The sequence below is a fragment of the Alligator sinensis genome, unplaced genomic scaffold (genome assembly GCF_000455745.1).
Source record: "Alligator sinensis unplaced genomic scaffold, ASM45574v1 scaffold472_3, whole genome shotgun sequence".
NCBI classification, from domain to species: Eukaryota; Metazoa; Chordata; order Crocodylia; family Alligatoridae; genus Alligator; species Alligator sinensis.
Window position 1 is genome coordinate 98971 of NW_005842852.1, and position 10684 is coordinate 109654.

At 43.1% G+C, this 10684-nt stretch overlaps 1 protein-coding gene and 1 long non-coding RNA gene across 4 annotated transcripts in view; one reads left to right on the forward strand and one right to left on the reverse strand.

The window, feature by feature from the left end:
• Positions 1–10684, forward strand: part of PLCE1 (phospholipase C epsilon 1) — a 336566-nt gene that overhangs the window by 13801 nt on the left and 312081 nt on the right. The window lies entirely within an intron of this gene.
• On the reverse strand, positions 10057–10680 carry LOC102372345. Its single transcript, XR_325149.1, has 3 exons — positions 10661–10680; positions 10387–10487; positions 10057–10138 (listed from the first exon to the last, which is right to left on the reverse strand). It is a non-coding gene; the product is annotated as an uncharacterized LOC102372345 (long non-coding RNA).

Genomic DNA, 10684 nt, shown 5'->3' on the forward strand with positions numbered 1-10684 from the left:
ATTGTAGGAATATTTTTCTTTTGACTAGACTCCAATAACCCTGGATACAGCAGGCAGCCAGATGTCATGGTCTTGGATTGTTGGTCCCAAACTGAATTATAGTTCACTTTTTCTGACTAAGCAGCCACATATGGCAGCGGTTGGCAACATTTTTGAGCAGTAGGACCCAGGTTGGTTCCAAGGTGGACTGGCATTAGGACCGCAGTTGTCAGTGCTGCTTCTCCCAGAGGATTGGCTTCAGCTCAGGCAAAGCTTCCAGCAGCCCAGCCTTGGCAAGGGTGAAGCTCCTCACCACTGGAACACCGCTGAAGCTCCTTGCTGCCAGAACACCATTGAAACCCCCTGGTTCTGTGGGCCATATCCAATAGCTCATTGACAGGATCTAGCCTGCAAGCTATAAGTTGCCAGCTCCTGATCTATGGAGACGTAGATGTTATCTAATAACGTCTCTCCTTATACCTATGTCCTCATAATATCTGTGTAACCTAAATCTTTTCCTTCAGTTTCCCTTCCAAACATCCTTAAAAATCTCATTTCTAGGTTGCTAATAAACATCTTACCCAATATCCACATCCTATTCCTCGTTAATCTTCTGCATAATGATACATTTTAATTTTGTTGTTTGATTTTGTGTTTTTTGAGCTAACTTTAAATATCTGTCTGCATTACTTTAGAATAAATTACCTGGGACCAAATTTTTGAAAGCAGTTACATGGACATCTAAAACATCAGGTAACCTCGTTGACCAAGACTTTTAGAAATTATTCTACGTGCCTTGGTTTTTGAGTGGTGAAGTTGATCTTTGCCTTGTTTTTGCCTCTAAATTTGGGAAGAATAAAACCTGACAACAGGGTTTCGTACCCTTTATTGTAATTGTAAAGCATTTTGAGTTCTCGGATGAGTGGCATTATATACTATAAGCACCAACTGAATGTGAACACACGTACATTTGGAGCTGTTTCAAAAGGAGTGGAGGGACTCTTGTTTTGAACTGTGCAACAGCTGTTACAATCTAACAGTTACACCTAAACAATCTGGGAATGCTATAAATGTAGCAAAACAGCTTCCATTTTAACACTGCTTCATCCAGGTTTAAAGTTGGAGTAGTTTTGCTACTTTTATAACAGCACTCTGGGCTTGTCCACATAATTATTTGAAACTTAACAGCTACTGCATACTCCTGATCTATTCCCCTTCTGAAGCAGTTCACTTTTGAAAGAGCTCAAAATTTGTGTGTGTCCATACACTATCAGAACTATGAACTTAAATCACATTAGAAATATATTAAATTAGATCTGATTTAATATTAATTGAAGAATATTGCAGGATAGGAAAATGAAGAGTATTAGCAATATGTTTTTTAGAACTAAAACTTGGAAGCAGATATAACAGTTATATTCTATGGAGCCATAAGGTCTATTTGCTTATGGACCCAGAGTCCTGCAAGAGGATGCTAAATTCACACTGGTTGCCTGACTTAGATTTTTTTAATCTATTTACATAATTTTACAAAAACAAACAGAAATTCTATCTCTGTTTAGCGTGTAACTGCCTATTTTTTGAAGAGACTGAAGAATATTACTTTAGCAGATTCTTATTTATGCTGAATAAGGCCTCAGTCCTGCAAGTTACTCTATAGAAGGGGGCTCTTGAACCTTTTTTGTTAACTTGCAAGATCCAAGTTTCAGAGCTGACACAGACTCTTATGGGGTGACAGGATAAACTTCCAGTTGCTCTTCTAAGACAAGGCTCATTGTTTTATATATATATATAGGACCATATTTGATCCAACCATATAATTGTTGTAACCATTATATACACAGAAAGCTTTTGGAAGACTAAGATGGCTCTCAGTTCCTCAGATGGTTCTTATTGCACTTTTTGGAAATCTGTAGCATGGTTTGGAAATCTGTAGCATGGCTTATACTTTGCAAACTATAAACATGCTGTTGATTTTAATAATGTTTAGAACAGCATTTCTCAACCCATGGGTCTCAACACAAAAGTGGGTCACAAGAATATATGAAAGGGTCACGAACAAACTTTAAAAGTGGATCAACAAACTTAAAAAGGGGTTATCCTTTAAAGAAGAAAAATATGGGAAATGGTGACTTTTCCCTGGTAGGATGGCAGAGTTCCAGCCTGCAAGGGGCTGCTTGGGGCCCCTTCTACCCCACACACCTATCCCCTGTCCCACACACTGCAGGGCTGGGGCCTGGAGACAGGAGGCAGTGGATCGGGAGTGAAGGGCACTGGGTTGAGAGAGGTTGAAAACCATTGATTTAGAACTAAGTAAAAAGCTCAAGAAATAAATACTAAAATATTTGGAGATGCTTGTAATTACTATAAAGAAGGTTAAAGTTAATACTGAAAATGTACTTGCAAAGTGCTGAGTGCCTCTGATTCTCATTGGCCTTAACAAGCAGCAATAATAAATATGAAAACCTCTTATGAGACACTTGTTAGTTTGTCAGAAGAGGCCAGATTATAATAAATCAGGATTACAAATTGTCTATTTTTGTTTTATTGGATGAGGTGTGGTAACAACAGAAAAAAAGGATAATTTTTAAATTAGAAAAAAGGACTATTTGTAAACATGGGAAACTTCAAGATAGTTTACTGAGCAGTAGACAACCTTGGATTTAAAAGATCTGATTATTCTGCTGTGAACTGTGCTTCATGTATATGCTCATTTACATGCTGCTGTGCCTACACCTTGCTCTAGAGTTTTGGATACCAATTTTACCCATTTGTTAGATTTCTTATATTCCTTGCTGTTGGTTTGCAGTGACCCAGTCAGTAATACGCAACACTTGTAATCAGAAACAGACTGGGGTAGAAGGCTTCTGACAAGATGTGCATGGTGTGGAATGCCTGAACTGAGAAATTTCCCTACCCCATTTTTCTCAGTTGCTATCAATTTTTCCTCCTCTTTTTGCCTGTTTCTCCCTTAGTCAGTTTTCTAAGGCTTAACATTAAATTCTTTGTGCTTCTCAATATTACGTCCCCAAAAACGAATCCAACTTTCCCCCTCAAACCTAACTTATTCAGTACTCCATTTGTTTCAAAGTCTTCAATAAACTGTTTTTTCTATCTATTGAAGAAAGGAAATATTTTTCCTTAAGTATTAATTTTATATGTTGTATACTATATTTACAAAATGTCATCTTGTTTCTTTAACCATGTTAGCCAACACCACTTAAGCTTACATTTCAATTTTATTCTTTCAACTTATCATTGACACTGTATAATGTAGTCTCTTTGCTTCAATCTTTTCTTATTTAATGTTTGCTCTCCAGTTTAAACAAAAGTAATCTTACATGTAGATTTAATAAGTTACTTTTATTGTTTCTTTAAGTTGCAGTAGTCTATTTCTTTTATAGGCCATATACAGCCTATAAATTTAATGTGACTAGATAGGATCAGCAGAGGAATAATTTCTTAGCTGTAAATTTGTCCTTTGTGGCTGAGTTCCATCTTTCTGGAACCTGTCCTTATTTCTTGAAGTCTGTTTGTAGCCGTTTGTCTCTTTTCCCTTATAAAGGAAGGAAAAATGCCTTTATTTGTTTCTTTTATTGATAGACAGCACTATAGACAATGTAGTAGTTGGAAAACGTGAAACTTGTGTAGTCATCTTTCTAGTTCAGGGGTGGGCAAAATATGGCCCATAGGCTGGATGCAGCCCATGGAAGGACTTTGTCTGGCCCACAGTGGGTCTCTCGGTCCTGCCTGGCCCACACATTGTCCCACAGTAGTGTGTTCTGCCACCTCCTGGGCATGCAGTGAGGCTAGGGCAGCTCTGCGTTGGACTGACTTTTTAGGCAGCTGCTGGCCCCAGCCCTGTGGTACTCTCAGAGGCCTGCGCTCAGCCCCACCCCGTGCTTGCTGCAGACTTGCTTGCTCACACTGAGCAGCTGCAGCAGTAGCAGTGCTGATGGGGCAGAAGTGTGCTCAGCACAGGGTGAAAGCACCCTCCCCCCTTACCACTGCCCAGAACTTCTTGCAGCAGCTGTGCAGAGCCCATGCCAGGCTGCCCTGCAGCTCCTTTGTGCTGCTCTTGCTGCCCTGCGGGGCAGTTTGGAGGTGGCGGTGACAGCGCAGGGCAGCTTCGCGTGGCTGCCACAGGAAGCTCTGGGCAGCGGTGAGAGGTAGCGGCTGCTTTTCCCCTGCACCAAGCCCACTTCTGCTCTGCCGGTGTTGCTGCTGCTGCAGCTGTTCTGCGTGAGCAGGCAAGTCTTCAGCAGGCATGGTCAGGTCAGGGCTGCGTGCAGGTACCTGCTAGTACCATGGGGCTGGGGCCAGCAGCTGCTTAAAAACGTAGTCCAGCGTGGAGCTGCCCCAGCCCCTCTGCGTGCCCAGGGGTTGGCAGGGCATGCCAGGGTTAGCAGAATGGAGCAGGCATGGGGCCTGGCTTGGGGCTGTGCGTGTGTCTGGCTGATCCACTCCTGCTGGAGTCAGTCTGGAGCAGGTGGATTTTTATCAGAGAAAACCAGGATCCCCAAATCCATAACACTGCTTGACAGTGTCCACAGTAGAAGTATAGACATACATCATAGAGAGGCTAAAACATTTACTTTTAAAACCAGGCTGTGAGGATCCCCAGGCTGTCATAAAAATGCTGACCTTTGAACTGTAGCTTTGTGCTGACGCTGTTATGATCAGGGAGATTGCACAACACCGGGTCAGTTTCAGCTCCAGTATCCTAACTGCAGATAGCCCTGAGGATTTCAGGACCATTGCCTATAAATGACATGTTATGCACCTTCTTAAAACATTGAGTTAAAAAGACTGATTGAGTTTAATAAAGAACATTGTTAAAGGTTACCAAAATCTATGTGGTTGACTGGGGGTGCACAGGTGTGTGTGTTTGTGTGTGGGAGCATACTTTGCATCCGATTACCGGAAATGAACCCCACTCAATGGGGTACCATGCTCATGTGGAGTGGGAGTGTGATGGAGGTTGGAAAGGTTGCCAGATTCTGTGAAGGGCTGGGTGACCCCCTGCTCTTGTTTTCCAAGGCAGGGCTGGGTGCTTTAGGGGAACCCCCCCAAAACTCCATTGCTTTTCAACCTCTGTCCTGAAAGCCATTTGAGCAATTTCACTTCCCTGTACAGACCCTATGCTGCCTTCCTAGGTTCAACTGAGGCAGGATGTGGTGGGAGTGGAGGGTATTCCAGGTTGCTGAGTGGGTTGTGACCCTCTGCTTGTGGTACCCAGGAAGTTGGGTGCTCTGGGGGCTCCCCAAGATCTTTGCTTTTTTTTTGTTTTTGCAAGATTTGGATTGGAAAGCATGTTTGCCAATTTCACTTCCCTGCACAGACCTTGTACTGTATCCCAGGGTCATTTGGGATAAGAGGTGTGAATGGAAGAGTAGCCAGATGCTGGGGAGTGGTTGTGTGCCTGCTTGTGATGTCCGGAGGCATATATGATCTGGGTCCCCCAAGTTCTTTGCTTTTTTGCCTGCACTGGAGAGCATTTTGTAAGTTCTAGTTCCTGCATGGATCCTCTGCTTTGAGGTTCAAGGTCCAAGGTTCCAAGTCTGGAGCAGGAGGTGGGGGTTTCCTGGTGCTGGGGGGGTGGTATGTGACCTTGCCCCCCAACTCTTGGTTCCTAGGCAGCCTAGATGTTCTGCTACCCCCCGCCCCAGAACTCCAGGGCTTCTCAACCCCTGCCCTGAAAGGTGTTTGTCAATTTTAGCTTCCTGCTATAGGACCTGCAGCTGTGCATGCCAGGCTCATTTGTGATGCGGGTGGGAGTGGAGGGGTAGCCAAGAGCTAGGAAAGGCTTGTGGTGCCCAGGGTCTGTAGTGGGGAGGTGAAATTGGCATGGTTTCTGTCCAGGGCAGGAGTTGCAAAAGTCATTGAGTTCTTGGGAGTGCCGGAAGACTCTGGGAATCATAAGCAGCAGGTCACACACATACCCAGAACCTGAAACCTCCTCCACTCCCACTACTGTCTACCCCAAAAGAGCCTGGGACCCTTGCCCAGTGTCCCTAGCAGGGAAGTGAAACTGACACAGAGGCCTCTACTTTGCAGACTCTGGTTTCTGTAGGTCATAGATTCCTGGCTGCATTCCAGAGAAGCCCCCTGCCCTGCATGTGTTAGGTGGGGAAGTGAGGAATGGTACAGTTTGGGATGCTTGGAGGATTGACAAGATGCTAGGCATTAACTGCTCTGTGTCTGCACATAACACTGCCGGTTCAGGAGGACTGGCTCAAAATAGTGCTTGATTTTTCCAGATGTACTTTTAAAATGTTCCAGGAAGTTTAAACTGGTCTTAAATGGTACGTACATCTAGGCTCTTACATTTCAAGTGTATTTAGAATGTTCTAAGTATTATGTCTGTCCACACCCTGGCTGTAAATGGAAGGAGATTAGCAACAGTTCTTGTTAGCGTAGTGGTCCAATCAAAATAATTTAATTCAGAGGTTGGCAAGTTTCTGTCTCCAGAGCATCCAGTTGCCTGTGCTCACCCTCACTGCTGATCCCCAATACCTGTACAGCAAGAATAAATGCAGATATGGCAGAACAGCAGGCTCTACAGTGGAGGGAATGGGTAGCATGGCATAGCTCTGTGCCACTGATCCCCAAGGCCACAAAAAGGTCCTGGATCTGGCTCAGAGGTCGGAGGTTGCCAACCTATTATTTAATCAATCCTGTTCTGTTAAACTAACAATACATAGTAGGGGTACACCAATAGAGATTTTTTGCGGCCGATACTGATAGTTGATTTTTAAGGAGGCATATCAGCCAATACCAGTCTGATTTCTGATACCCAGCCCAACAGTGTGGACAGTTGCCTCCAGCTGGTAAGTCTGGTGTGGTGGAAGGGGAAGGAAGGGGCTGGGGGGCATATCAAGGCCCCCACAGTGAGGGAGGGTGTGGGGCTGGGGCTGGGGCAAGCGCTGTCCAGCCAGGATGGGGTAGGCACAGTACAGAGCTACGGCTGGTCTGGGGAGGCACAGGGAAGCGGGGAGCAGCTTCCGCCGTTGTGTGCCGCTTGGCTGGGAGCCACTCATCCAGTGGCTCGTGCGGCAGCATCTGCTGCTCATCTGGGAGGGCACTGGGGGACATGTGCTCCCGGATCTGCGCAGGGTGGGCTGGGGCCAGGGCTGCACCAAACTCTTCCTGGCAGGGCGGGGCTTCACTGTGAACATGCTACGGGGGGAGGGGAGGAAAGTGCTGCAGCCACAAATTCGCTATGGCCCCTTCCCAGTGTACCTCTGCCCCACCAGGAAGAGCTTGGTGCAACCCTGGGCTCAGCCCACCCCGCGCAGATCCAGGGGCACCCCCCCACCCGTGCCCTCCTGGACAAGTGGCAGGAGCTGCTGGACCAGTGGCTCACGGCCAAGTGGTGCGCAGCAGCGGGAGCTGCCTGCCCCCCCCCACGCTCCCCAGATGAGCTATGGCTCCGTGCCACGCCCGCCCCTCCCCAGCTGGACAGTGTTTGTCCTCACCCTGGCCCTAGCCCCACACCATCCCTCACTGCAGGGGCCTTGATCTGTCCCACCAGCCCCTTCCCTCTCCCCTCCCCTTCCACCACATCAGACTTACCAGCTGGAGGCAGCTCTCCATGCTGCTGGCCTGTGCTCCTTACTGCCTGTGTTGCGCTGCAGCTGCATGCATGCATGGGCCATTAATTGGCCAAATTATTGGCCTGATAAGGCTGATTTCCGATATAGTAAACTTTCTTTATATCGGTGCTGATACGATATTGGACTGATGTACGGTTGCATCTCTAATGTGTAGTTCATACAGGGTGCTTGCAGACATTTAAAACCCCACTCCCCAAAACGGCACTTTAGTTAAAATCAGTGCATTCCCGTGCCAAGCCCTGCATGTGCCCAGAAGAGGTAGCATGTTACTTCAACCTGGCTCTGCATCATCTGTAAAGATCGGGCACTTCAGTAGGGCTTTTGGGGCACTTTTATCTAATAGCTGATTTAATCATTTTTAGCTAAAAATGCCAAAAAGCCCTGCTGAAGTGCCTGATCTTTACAGACACAGCAGAGCTGGGTTGAAGTAATGTGCTGCTGCTTCTGGTAAATTGCATTTTTTTTTTAATGTCTGCAAGATGCCACAATGGTTTGTCTATGGTTCAATTAACCTGGTTTCCAGGCATATGTATACCAGACAACTTTCATTAAAAAAAAAAATGCCTTTGCTAGTCTTTCAAATTTTACTGTAATAATGCTATTTCCCTAGCCCTTATTTCCAAGCAAGACAGGATATTTGAAAAGCAAAGATTCACTCTCGAACTGTACTTTTGTGTGTCTATGTTTTCAGAGAGATAACATCCAATTATCTTATCCAATTATCTTATCTTATACCATCCTTAATGTACGCTAGGGTGCTGCTTAGCCCATCCTAAAACTGGCTGCCTTAGGAGACTTTTGTCTCATAATTTTACTGTCAAATTCACTGCATGTTCAAAGGTTACTGGAACTGCATTTTTCTTTTTCAGCTAAACATATTTAAGTGTAATGTAATATATTTTAAACATAACACTGTTTACATTAGATAAGTATACAAATAGGTTTTGCCACATGTTACTAATTCATACCTCTTGCCAAAAAAGTTATGAAATAAAGACTAGAATGGACACAAAAAATCTCCAAAAGTTGCATTTTGTCAAGTGAGGAGTTTTCTATCTTTTAATTTCTTAGCTTTTCTTATTCCTGAAACAGTTAGATCAGCCAGGTTGCCTATGAATAGATTCTTTGACTATAGTAAAGGTGGAAGCTTGATTAAGATTCTTTGTTAATTTGCAAAGTTTCGGGTGAGGACCTCATATGTAGTTTAACTTATTAACTGGAGAGTTGAACCTATTTATACACATATTTTTCTTTCCTGCCACACACTGGAGATCAGCCACTTCCAAAGCAGACTTGATTAACTGAGTCTGCTCTGCACATGAGCTGAAGCGAACTGCGCCACGCCATATGCAGTTGTGTGAGCGGCGAAATGTGTATTAGCGTGCAGAAAATGGTGGCGGTACGCTTTTGAACTAAAGCACCTCCGATGTGTTTAGTTCAAAAGCACACTGCTGCCATTTTCTCAGCGCTGACGCACATTTTGCCACTTATACAACTGTATGCGTCACAGTGCTGGGTGCTTTTCAAAGCACCTGGCAAAAGGGCCTGGTGCTGCAGCACTTGCATGTGTAAAAATGCCCAGTAGTGAGAATAGAGTAAATAAGAATTCTAATTATTTTTTCATTAAATAATATAAATTACATGTTGCATAATATTTCTGATGCAGTTGCTGCTGCTGTTTTAAGTGCCATTAGGTAAGTCCTTGGTTAAAAAAAAAAAAAGTACCAAGAGAGAGCCAATAAGTGCTACTGAAGCTGAAAAAAGTGCTTATAGATATCCAAAAAAGTGTAACGGCAGGGGTGGACTAGGGATAAAACCCCCTTATGTTACTTACGAAACCTGTGGATTAATATCGCAGTGAATGACTTACTATTTTTTACCTCTGTAGGGCTCTTTTGCTGCCATTTTCTTCCATTTCCTAGGTGTCTTTTCCTGTCCTGCTAATTCCTGTATTTTAGCTGAAGAAAGCATGGATTCATTAGATAAAACTCATGTTACCCTTCTTTTTCCTAGGAGCATAACAGAAATGGTAGATTGGTTACAGACAGACATTTAGAATGGGAATTTAATAATCATGGCAAATTGCTGTAATGTGAGTAGCTTTCAGCCTTGACTGAGAAAAGAAATTAAAAAAAATGCAAATTGTGGTGTATTTTTAAATAATTTTGCATGGGATTTTTTTTTAAACTCTGTCTCTAAGTTTAAAATAGAAGATCATGGTATAACAACTTTGCAAATGCAATTGAAATAATTAAACTTAGTAGCCATCTAAAACAGATTTAGTTTGTGTATGTCAAATTCCTTACTACACTAACACAAGGATAAATTGTCAAATACAATTTAAAAATGTTATTTTGTTCTTCCGTAGTTAAATAAATTATCTTCAAGTTGGGTAAAGACAACTGGAAAAACAAAGCAAGATGGAAACTGGCAAACACATACCTTTCTTTGGGGCTTCTTTGGGGTTTCTGTTGTCCTAGAAAGAAATGCTTACAAGGCAACTTATTAATTGTGATTCTTGGATATCATGTTTTTTGCAGGTTCTATGGATTCAACAGATCTAATTGAATTAAGCATGTTTATGATTTGAATTTACACAACTTACATGAATTTACAGTTCCTACTAAAGTTGTACATGCTAAAACTCTGTCTCATTTCATTTAATCCACTAAAGAAAATTGGTCTATGGTTTGTCTTGATTATTGTCACTTAAGTTAAACCAGAAAATATCTTGCAACAGAACTAAACTATTACTTTCAGTTTTACAGTGTTTTGCTGGTTGAGTATTTACCTCTAGGAACAGCAGATCTCTTGGAGATGACTTAATGGCTGAATGAGTCAGATGTCAGGGTGGGCTTCTTCCCAAAGACTGATGCAATTGATAAAGCTATCCTAGGCAAAAATGAGAATAAGTTTTGTTTGCTGTCCATCTATTATTTTCAGTAATTTAAGCTGTGCTGCTGTTAGTAGTATAGTACATGCAAATGCTTAAAATCTTTAGAATTTATTATTATTAGAATAATTATTTTAAATATAATGTTGCATAAATGACACATATTCCTCACTTAAATTCTTAAATCTCTTGTAGG